General features: G+C 38.9%; 1 protein-coding gene across 6 annotated transcripts in view; it reads left to right on the top strand.

Moving 5' to 3' along the window:
- Positions 1–12,236, top strand: part of ctnnd2b (catenin (cadherin-associated protein), delta 2b) — a 169,037-nt gene that overhangs the window by 1,173 nt on the left and 155,628 nt on the right. The window lies entirely within an intron of this gene.

Genomic DNA, 12,236 nt, shown 5'->3' with positions numbered 1-12,236 from the left:
TATTCTGGGTTAGCTCTGCCTTTCAGTTGGATATATTGCATCATGATCCTCTCACAGACGCTGTGTAGACTGGGTAATGGGGTCTAATAAGACGCAAATGTGATGCATAACATGCAAAAAAGGGTCATATGCTGGCTGGCAAATATTCACGGTTGATTATTTTGGTCATATTACATCCACAAGTGTCTTTGATTAGGATTTTAGACCCACACAAAGAAGTGCATGCATGTGACATGTAAAGATAACGACGCTTGTCTTTTTGTGATATCAGATTTAAACAGCAACCTTGTCACATAATCTCCGCTGGATTAAGTTGGGTACTTTGAGTGGACCAGGATTTTCCTGGGCTTAACACCATCTCCCCATCAAATCGAACAAAGGCAGCGTGATGCTTCCACCTCCACCTTAATGATTGGCATGTCATGGTTGTTTTCCACCACTCAAAAAACTATTTTGCACGTTGGCCTCAGTTGACCAGAGCATCGTCTTCCTTGTGTTTGTTGGGATCCTGATGGCTTTTCCAACGATCTTTCCACACTTCAACAAAGCGTTTGTGTAATGTTGAATTCTTGCTGTTTAACTGAAGAGCTTCATTTGGTCTTTAAAGTCTTTGCAGATCATCTGTATTTATGCTGAGATAAAAGAAGTTGAAGCCTATTAAGATTCAGGGCTTCACATCAGTGCTAGATTAAAAGGTTCTGGACTGCTTTTGAAAAATACTTTGCTATTCTATCCATATTAGATATTCCATAAAGCAGTTTCCGAGTCATGAAGTCTTTATATTACTTATGAAAACACAAATTAAGCTTGCACAGTTGTTTTTTTTTGTTGTTTTTTTTGCAAAATGACAACCTTAGACTGCAAAATTATTAAAAGCACAGTCTAAGTTTTACAACACATTTACTCCAGCTGTTAAAAAAAAAACACTTTAGGATTCATAATTATTGCCCATATAGTGTGAAAATCTCATCTTGCCTCATTTTAATAATAATGTGTGTACCGTCTTGTTTAATGAGCTGGATTGTTAAATCGCCAACCATATCTGACTCCTAGACAGACAGAAATCCTGTTTGATTGTGGATGTTTAAAAACTTGAGCTACTGCTTTTATGAGCTTGTGATGAGGAATTTAATTTACTGGAGATGTAAAATAATGATAACCTTTACCTTTAAATGTCACCTTTCCCTAATTAGCCATTTGGCTCAGAAACTAGTGAATGGTCAACAGATTTGTTCACATAACATGCTTCATACAAAGCCAGGAAAGAGGCTTAGCGTTTAAAATATAAAATACATTTTTGCTTTCAGATGTCCTTGGGCAGGCCTTACTTTGGATTCCTTTCTGTAAAGGCTTCAGACCAACTTGCCCTTCGACAGTTCATACCTTGATTTTATATTCATGAAGAGGAATTGTGCAAACAAACCCACACGTACGTACTCCTGTACTGAACCATTGCGGTGAATTTTTCTTGTTAGTTAAGTATTTTATTTACATTGATTCATATTCATAAATATATTCAAATCTTAGCTATAACTCTTTTAAAAATGTAGTATTTTTCTCCTATTTCCACTGATTGTGGTTCTGATCCATGTTGGGGGCAGTCAACTTTAATATAATATGATATTGTAACCCCTGATGGATAATCGATTGGAGTTACTTAACCATGTTTCCTTGAAATAGATTCTAAGTAGACTATTAAAAAAAATCACTGTTAATCAACACTTGTCAAAGCAAAAATGTCGCCAAGGCGGGTACAAACTGACAAATATTTCTTACATCATGTCCAAATAGGAGACGACTCCAGGCGGCAGCTCTGCTAATCCCAAAACTAGAAAAATATGAAATTGAGAAAAGGGCAAAAGGATCAGCATCCTTATATGAAAAAGGATATTCTTCATTATGTGCTTGTAGTAAACACTTTAATGCCAACATTTATTTCCCCATGTACCAAACTCAAATAGGACTCAAACTGCTATAAACTACAGCAACTCGTTAGCTTAGCAAGTGTTTCCCCTCTGGAATTAAACGGCTTTAAAAAAAAAAAAAAAGTCAAAATTGCAATTTGTGATCAAAAATAGACTCCAATGTGATGGGAGAAAGATACTACACATTATCCAGAAGGAGATGTCCTTTCTATACACTCGCTCACAGCTATATAGTCACCAAAAATATTTTTTGTCAAGATTCTTTGACACTTTTTAACTCTTGTGGTAGCATAATTTTAATGTGGACGGTCAATGGACAGTGTGGTTGCCACAGCGACAGTACTTTGTTCTCCTTTTGGTTGTGGAACTAGAACTCTGTCATTTTTTAATTCTCTTAAAGAGGTGTTGAAGTTTTTCCTGGTTCTTTTGTGGCCTCCTGGGTTAGTTGTTGATGTGCTTCTGGAGTAATTCTGGTAGGCTGGGCAATCCCGCAAAGGATTGACACTTTAGCATGTTTTATTGTTGCTTTTGTTGATAATGGCTCTCCTTTTGCATGAGCAGAGTCCAAAACCCTTAGGAATGCCTTAGTAATCCTTTTCATACTGGTAAATGTCAATGGCTGTCCATCATCTGTTCTTCCTTTAGCTCATGTTGTCAGTGAAGTTCTATTTTACTGGTTTGAATGACTTTGGCAAAAATGAATTGAACTCAGCTTTATGTGTGGCAAAAGTGCTAAAACAGAATCAAAGGTCATATACAAACTGTCTCTTAAATCTTTTGTGAACCCCCAGAGAATCTCTCTATCTAGGTTTGGAACCATTACCTAGCATTTTAAGACCTATCTTTACCACTAAAACATTAACTGCTTCTTATGTTTTTTGTTTTGTGACCGTTTTTTCTATTTAGCGCTCATAAAGAGACAGTTTGTTCGCCGACTGCTTTAAGCTACGTAAGCCACGTCTCGAAGCAGGGCTGTGAAAGCACACAGGCCGCTGTTCTCGTCACACAGCGTCGCACTGATCAAAGAGCTCCTTTTATCTAATGTTGCGTTCCCGTAACAGTCTGAGGCACGGTTACAGGAAGCCAGAAGTCTTTAGAGTACATTCATCTGTTAGTCTGGGACACGAATAAACCCCCCCCCAACACCACCCCAGCACTGCCTCCCACTTTCCCAGCCCCATTCTCTCAAAATTTTTTTCTCCCTAATTGCCAAGGATTCATGGTAGATGGTAGAATGACCCGCGGAGACGTGTCCCTGGAGGAGAATCTGGAAAAGTGATGCACTCTGCCAGTGGTTCAGCGGAGCCCTTTGGAGCACGTTATCATCCCTTTCAAAAAGGTTCGCCTTCGCCTGTTCGTCTTGAACAGACTTCATTAAGTTTTTATGATCGTGATCATGAAACAGATGTGTTTAAAAAAAATAAGACAAAAAAAGGTGTCATCGCCTTTAATGCACATTTTGTGTTCATTTTAGCACACAATGTGTTAAAATAAACACAACATTATAACACACTGGATGTGTTGAATATTTCAGCACATTTCTGTGTTAATCTGTGTTTGTCAGGCAGAATTTGCTCCCTGCTGACATCAGATTGTGTAATTCCTCTCAATGATAGTTTCCAGCATTTTCTTTCTAAAATGGTTTTGAAAATTTTTGTTTAGTATTTATAACAATTTTTACTTCATCTAAAAATGCAATTATTATCACTGTATTGTGGCAGGATTTAATGACTTCTAGAAGTCATTAAATTCACTTTGTTTTTATTCAAAGTGTTTTGAGGCGATGAGTGCTCACTGTAAATTCAGTCTGTCTCACAAAATACACCACAAATAATTCACTAACCCATAAAGTTTTATTAGCTGTACGTTTCTGTGACAACGCAACGTTAAGTCAAATGGTCGACTCTATTTCAGCTCAGTGTTGCTTCACGTTAGCGGTATATAATCACCCACACCGCTGGTAAATCTGACATAATACCAATAATGTATTTCATTTCCACTAGATTATCCTTAAGTCACGAAGCTGTTCTCCTCCCTCTACTTTTAATGCGAACGCTAAATAACTTATGAACATTCATAGTCAAACGTGATAGAAAATGACAATGAGGCACAACTGAGATTCGCTCTGTTGCAAAACCAGTCACTATGTGAACCAGCGAACCATATGTCTAACCTGATAATCTCTGTTGATAACCTTGTTCAGGAAAGGAGACACGGGGGGAGCAGGGGAAGGCTGTGTGTTGCCGGGTCTTTGTATTCCAGTCATGACAGAACCTGATTCATATCGCAGCATGCGGCTCTCCTCTTTGCATCGGTGAGGCGGGATGTCTTGCCTGGTCAACAACTTCTATTTTTTTATTTATTTATTTTTTGAACTGTAAAATCACTGCAAGCAGAAAAAAAACAGTTGGTGGAAAAGGGAGGACAAGTAGGGGAGGGGGGAAGAGGGCTCATTTTTAGTAAGAGGTTTGGTTCCTGCAGAGTTTCTGCTTCCACCGTTATGATTCAAAATGCCGTTACTGTGAAACCCTGTTAGTTCCCAAGAACTTGTTTTCAGTTGGACTACAGACTAATATAATAAGCGAGTCGTTTTGCTTGAGTTATGTGGATTCAGTCATGAGTCACTATGGCAGATCGACAAATTTGCAGATGATACGTTCTTTTTTTCGACTCTTTTTTTGACACCGTAACCTTTTAAAAACGAATACTATGAAATAGTACATGCCTCCTTACTCATTTTTATATATTTTTAATATCAGACAAATAAGATTGTCTTTTCTTTTGAGGGTTTTATTTGTTGAGCTATCCAAACCAATCTGGCATGTGAAGACTCAATTATGTCCCCCGACCCCCCCAAAAAACTACCTCAATTTAAGGCGTACATAAACATTTAATATTCATTAAATATGAATATTTAATGAATATTAATGAATATTGAATGAATATTGCTGATTTAATATTCATTAAATGTTTATGCTGCATTGTATGACTCAGTCCTACTTATTGGAGAGAATTTGTCTCGGTTTCTTTCTTGCTGCATGGCCCAAAGTGTGCTTCAGTTTCAGACCATAAAGTGATGACTTGACATTCTTCTCCAGGATTTTCAGTGGAGAGCAGAATTCAGTTCCAGCAATTACAGGAGGTTGTCCAGGCCCCGAAGCGTTACCAGCACTGGAGCACCATATTTGCTGGTGCAATGCTGTTTTTTTTGTCCTGAAGTGCTGATAATTGAGATGTAACAGTACAGTAACAGTTCAGAAAGATGTTAGGCTTTTGTATTCTTTTTTGGTCAGTAATGGTTTTTGCCTTGGAACTCTCTCTTGAATTCCTTATTGTCTTAGTTTTTTTTTATACATATATTAAAATGATGAACCCTGACCTTCACTTAGTGCAAGGGTGTCAAACTCATTTTCATTTTGGGTAATATATTGACAAAACCAATTAAACCGTTAATATACCAATAAATAGCTGTTCCTCCTGGATTTTGTGATTGTTTTAGTGGGGGGTTTTGCGGCAATCAAAACGACAGATTTTGTGGTGCCAATTTAGAAATATTTGTAATTTTGCGATATTTGCGCTAATACATGACGCTAAATGTGACTTTTTATTACTCGCCGTATCAGTTACGGACTATAACTTCAAGTAAGACCGAGGCATCAGTCACTTAAGCTCAATGTTTTTCACCAATTTTGAGAAAATCTGCAGCAAAATCAGAAAGAAATATGGAGATTTGCTGATTGTGTAAGAATTTTGCAGATTCGTGAAAAACTGGAAGGACGTATTGATGTAACTTAATTTAATTTAATATGTGAGCCACATAGAAAGCTGCGCCGGACCAGATTTGGTGCCCCGGACCTTGAGTTTGACACCTGTCACTTAGCGCTTTACATGTTTTGCTCGGTTCTTTTGTGACCGCATGGAAGAGTTATCAGTTGTGCTCTTGGAGTAATTTTGGTAGATCGTTGACTGATTTCTAAATATGTCTATTTTTAACCCTTTCCAGACTCATATATTTCAATGACTTCTAATCTTTTCTGGAACTGGTATGACACTTTGCTCATTGAAATATTTCATGTTGTCAGGCGAGTCTTATTCTAGTCATTTCTCATTAAAAACACATGATGTCTGTAAAGGGGCAAATCAAGACAGTGTGAGTATGAACTAACTTCAATTTAAGGCGTATTTGCAAGATAAAGAGTTAGCTACTAAAACAGTGTTCGGTTTCGCTCCTGATCTGAATATAGGCCATTAGACCTAGAGTGGAGAGGTGATCTGTTTGAGTGGCCTCATTGTTTATTCATGACAGGATTTTTTTATTTTTATTTTTAAAGTACATATCAGTTGATTCTTAAAAGTGAGGAATTGCGTGGATTCTCCACATCAGAAACGTTGAGCGCCAGATGAACCGATCTTCATCTCCAGCTGGTCTCTTACCAGCAGGAGAAAAGAGACACCCTGTAATGGAAGTAAACAGTGGAATAACTACTTTCTGAGTCTGTGTAATTGGATCCAGTGACGGAGGCCTTACCGTGCTGACGTTGACCTTTGCTGTCTGCGCTGGACATAAACACCTGCAGCACCGTTCAGTCACGGAGCTCAGGCGACTTATTGACTGTAAATCCCCATCTTCTCTCTTCAGCATCCACTTGTGAGTCGGGGTGGTCCACTAATGGACGATTTTTGAATAACAGCAGCACTTTGCCTTTCTGTCTGAGCCACTGGGTGGCTTAGCCTCTCTTTTAGCTTGAACAGGCAGTAGTGTGAGACTGGCTTATGTGGACAGGATAAAGGCTGTTTTTTTATTTTTATTATTATTATTTTTATTAATATATATAGTGTTTTTCCTGTCTTTCAGAATAACACAAAAACAAATTCTCCTGCAAAATCACTTGACGTCTGTTTGCCTTCCGTTTTTTTCCCCCGCCGTGGGTAAAAACAGACGTTTGAGCAAAACGTCTTCGACTCTGTCCCATTTTGCGCAGTAAAATGATGACATTTAGTTCAGCTTTGTAAGCACACAAAGCAGGCCTCCTCCCGCTCAGCCAGAAGGTCGCAAAAACTGTTTTAATCACTGCAGCACATCAGTGAATTCATGGTTAATTGACAGGAGTCTTTCGTCTCTGCGTTTAGCCGTGAACGCGCCACGCTCTCTGTGTTGTTCCAACCCAGTGTGTCGTTTTTGTTTGTGTTTTTTTTTTTTCTTTTTCTCCTCGTCTCTGGCAGAATCGGCACCCTTGGCGTTCCTTCGCCGCTGAGGGAGACGGTAGCACTCCTCCTAATCCACCTCTCGTCGCACTGCTCACCCAATCAATCCCCCATGGAGGCGAGCCGAGCGTTGCCAAGCCGTGGTTTGCCAAATTGCGGTTGCCCGGGCAACGCGAGCTACAATTTTTCTATTTATTTATTTATTTATTTGCTGTGATGCCAGCACAGGTGTGTGGCGGCAGCGGTTTGGACCTGCAACAGGACCGGCCTTTGTTGGGCCATAATGAGCTGGACTCCGCTGTCATGACGACGACTCTTTGTGTCTGTGAGCGGAGGACAGCGAGTTGCCAGCTCACAATTAGCTCGGAGTGTGTCTGCGAGGCGGTGAGTGGGCTGGTTCTGGACTTCCACACAATATGCCACCAAAACACATTCAAGTTTGCGGCTGTAAATTTCACAAGTTTAACGTGCGCGAGCTCTTTGTGTGTGTGGTGTGTGTCTCGCCACGGTACAGTTGAGTACAAAGTTTATTCCACACATGTAGACTGCTCACGATAACTATGTCTGCTGGACGATAAATTGTCCCAGTAGTCATTGCGATATGTGACAATACTGTTGTTTTGACGTCATTTTCACACAGTACATAGATAATGGCAAAAATAAAACAAGTTTGCCGTCTGAGAGACCAATAAATTTTAATGTTGTAAAGAACAGTTAACACTTGAACTGGAGGATATTTCAAATATGCAAAATAAAATATGACATGAAACATGTGCAACAGAAATCATAAATAAAATGTAAACAGAATTAATAATCAGACTGGAAATTATAATTGTAATTTACAATTGCTTATTGCAACAGGGTTATCCGTCTGTTGTTGATTGCTTTTAATGGAGTTCAAATGTGTAGATCACATTCCCAGTAAAATGTAAATGGATGAGAACCGGGGTAGACACATGCACACACTCACTACATAATTAACATAGCTTCCTCCCACTCCTTTCAGAGCTAAATGTGCTTCTTGTTTATGTACAAATACTAAATACTGTAAATACTGTATTGTGCTTTCTGAACAGTGGGAGGAAGCCGGGGTACCCTGAGAAAACCCCTTCATATGCTGGGAGAACATTCCCTTACCTAAAGAAAAAGAAAGATCAATATGTTGAAAAAAAAAGAACTAGAATATTTCAAAAAGTGTACATATTTTATTACTTAGATTATTTAGCAGTACTACAGTAAAACGTGAGACAATTAGCTTTTAATTGGACCTCATTTATATTTAACGCAGCAGATCCTTGATTCAGCTTTAAACAAGGCATCAAGGTTAACTCCTTACAATAGACGTCTGCTTGTTATGGGCTTTAAAATCCTTGCCTTCTACTGCTCTTTATTTACCCACCTTAATTCCAGCAGATTGCTCTGCCAGACACACCGACAAGCCTTTCTAGATACATTTACCAGCACACTCCATTATCCTGACATGACATGTGGTTCTTGTAATATGTATGCTCAGCGTGCCCTTGTTTCCTTGCTTGTGTGTGTGTGTGTGTGTGTGTGTGTGTGTCGGACTTGGTGGGTGTTGGAGGACCGTCAGCTGCAGCCCGACAGCCATTCTTTGTTCTCACTCTTCAATATTAGTGGGCCTTACATAATTACAAATGAGCTTCTTATCCATAATGGTGTAAAAAAAAAAAAGAGAGAGAGAGACACCGGGAGAGAGAGAGAAAGAGAGCCATTATGTCCTGAGGAGATTTTGGAGCTAAAAACTTATAAAACATAAAATAAAAAAGAGAAATGAACTGCACCCTGGTTACACTATTTCACCATCATCACCCTGAGGTGAACAAGCTTCTCTATCAGTTGTTGTCTGTTGTCAGGAGGAGATACAGTTGGGAAGATATTTCCAGAGATGCACCAAGCAATGGACCAATGTTCTCCGGATTGGCTCTAATCCTCAATCAGCAGATTACGTCATAACTCATTTTCATTTTCGTTGAAAATTCATAAAATTCTTTGGGCTGGAAAGGCATCAACCAGTAGCGACTTTCTGTAGGTTAATAGAAGTCAGGTCAAGGTTGGTATCTTACAGCTGCATTTCAGTAAGTCAGAATATTATTTATGCAAATTCTGGATGCGAATTAATTATACACTTAGTGATGGATAGATTGCAGAGTGTTTGTTTCTGTTAATTTGGACGATTGTGGCTTGCAGTTGGTGGAAGTCCAAGATATTATTTCCAGTAGAGACATTTTGTAATGCTTTTAATACAGGAGTGTTGTTATGTGCCTATGCAAATCATGGGGAAAGACTGCTGACCTAACAGTTTTGCATCTCAACCTGCTTGTCAATGATCGTATGTGGAAGGTCACTACATGTCAAAACATTTTACATTTCTGACAAAATGTCCTATCCAATCAAATCAGTGGAAAGTTAAGTGGAAGGAAATGTGTTGTATTTTCAGATCTTGTAAGCAGTAATTGTCAAAATGAACAAATAGATCATTTGGGTCCAATAAATAAATAAAAAATCGAGTTTCACCCCTTGAATTGAATTACTGAAATAAACTTTATTTTCGATGATCCTCTAATTTACTGAGCTGCAGCTCTATTATGTCTTTGTGTTTATGTGAATAATTATGTATTTCTTTCATTTCTTTGTTGGGTTTAAAGTCTGTTATTTAACCTAAAGCATATTCTCTCTTTTATGTACCGCAGTGCTGAACTTATCAAAACTTCAGAATCAGACAAAATTCTGAATATGACGTCAGCCATGCAAAGCCACATCGGTGCACTTTAAAATGTTTCACAGTTAGCAGGGCACCTTTTGGTGTTGTTGGGTCGCAAGTGGTTTTAAAATCCTAACATTTTTCACCACGTTAACACAAATTAGATTTTTTATTTTTGGCTTTATATTTTAACCCACTTCCGTTGTCCGTTGATAAAGGACGTTGCGAGATGCACTTTGCCAAGTGCGACTTTCTCGCATCGTTTCCCTTTTGTGGGTCCGTTGTTGCCGACACATCAGAGCGGTTTGTGCTGAAAACTGCATGATTTCTTTGTATTCTGTCGCTTCAGGCTGCGTCCTGGACTGTTTTCTGAGCAGTTATGTTTCGCTGAAACAGAACTTTAAATGCGTGAAAGTTGACCACTCAACCAATTAAACCCTGAGAAGGTTGAGAGGTATGGCAATGGCAAGCTGGCTATATCTGGTCTTCTTGTAGCAGACTTTTATTTGATGTTTTTTTGTTTTGGTTTTTGTTTTGTGTGTTTTTTTTTATTATCATTCTGTATCCTTTAAATGGCATTCTTGGGTGCCTGCAGCTCTCATTAGTTTCGAACCCTTCTGCAGTCATTTGCTGGCTGGCTGATTCCCTGTACGTGCGCGGCAGAGGAAGTGGCGGCTGGCCCGTGTGCTTCTCGCTTTGTCTGGCTTTTAATGCCTCTTCATTCACCGCTCTCGCGTCCAGCCAGCGCCCCGACACCCGCTAATCCTCCTCATTATCCTAAAGGTTTGCGCAGCACTTTGCTGTCACATTCAGAAGGCTTCCAACCCAAGATTTCGCGGAGCAGTATAGGTCGCTCTGTTGCGGTCGCTGGATATTAGTATACTTTAGAGTATGCATTTATGACATTTCAGCTGTGCTTTAAAATTGATTTGTAAGTCCAGATGAAAGTATTGGTCTGATTGTTATAGAACGCCCTCTGTGACCCGTGACTTATTCTTTTGTGCAACTGAGAGCTTGACATTTTAGCTTTATTGTGGAATTATTTGCAGATATGTTATGGCTATGTTCTACTTGATGTTGACAAAACATGTCGCATAAAAATAACTTTAAGTGTGTTATAAAAGCAGTTGCAGCTGAAGACAGCCATTACAAAAAGGAGCGTATGGGTAAGTAAATAAATTAGCCACTGTGACATCTTTTGTTGGATGGTGGATTTTTGTTTTGTCTTGCTGTAGTGAGACGTTTTTCTTCCGTCTCGTTGTAATTCTTGATTTTTCTAAAGGAAAAAAAAAAAGAAGAAAACAGACAAGCCGAGTTATATTTAGTACATATATTCAGACACTACCTCTGCTGACAAAACTCAACCAGATTATCCTCTTTTCCATAATCTCCAACGTTTCATTTCGCACACATTCCATGTTTTTAATCGCTTTGATCATTGCATTCTTTGGCGCCGTGTTGCTGTTGATTAGTTGGGAGACTTGGATCTTAGGGGCCATCCAGGTCAAGGTTTGCAGAGCACAAATCTGACTGGGGAAGCCAAACTTGATGGATAGATATAAATATGGATAGATATAAATACTGGGCAAATTTAGAAAAAAACCCATAATATTCATGATGCTCATATCATAAAGGCCCAAAGACTTTGTGCAGGTTCACTTTAGGGACTCTAAAGATAGAAGAGCTAAGAGAAGGTTTTAAATCAAAGCTTTTGTGTTAGTACTCCATATTGCTTTTCAAATACATCTTTTTGTTTCACTTCACAATTTTGTGCTACTTTTTTTTTTTTTTGGTCAATTATATAAAATCCCAAAGCATACATCAATATTTGTGGTTAAAAAAAAAAGTTCAAAGCATTATATTTTTAAAAAAAATCTTTGCTACTGAAGATCTGTACCTCTGTCTGCAACAGCTTTTTTTCTGACCTATAAATCCACAATAAAAAAACCCACTTTTTTTCTTCCTCCCTGCGGAAATTGTTGATGTTGATGTTGCTGCGCTGTACGTGGGAAACATTAACCGAGGCAATTAGCTGGAAAGGTCTCGTTATGAGATGCTTAAGCACAAAAGAATTGGTGCAAATAATTAGGTTGTTGTTTCCAGTTGCTGCCTCCGAGCCTCCAGCTCACAAGACCACGCCCGCACTGCTGGGTCTCTGCTCCGGGTTTGGGATTAACTGGACACTGGGTAGTCATTGATCCGCCCGCATGGACATACACAAACATAGATCCGATCAATAACCTGCCTCTTACCCACTGTTAACGAATGAGCTCAGAGAGTTTCATCAGAGTCATACTTACTGCCACATGACATGATTATATTTAACCCCAAGCCTCCTTCATGCGTCTGGAAACGTATTATTTTACAGATAGAATTTTTTA

Source organism: Xiphophorus couchianus, chromosome 6, assembly GCF_001444195.1.
Source record: "Xiphophorus couchianus chromosome 6, X_couchianus-1.0, whole genome shotgun sequence".
NCBI classification, from domain to species: domain Eukaryota; kingdom Metazoa; phylum Chordata; class Actinopteri; order Cyprinodontiformes; family Poeciliidae; genus Xiphophorus; species Xiphophorus couchianus.
Note: the sequence above shows the minus strand (reverse complement) of the source record. Positions and strands in the feature narration are given on the sequence as shown.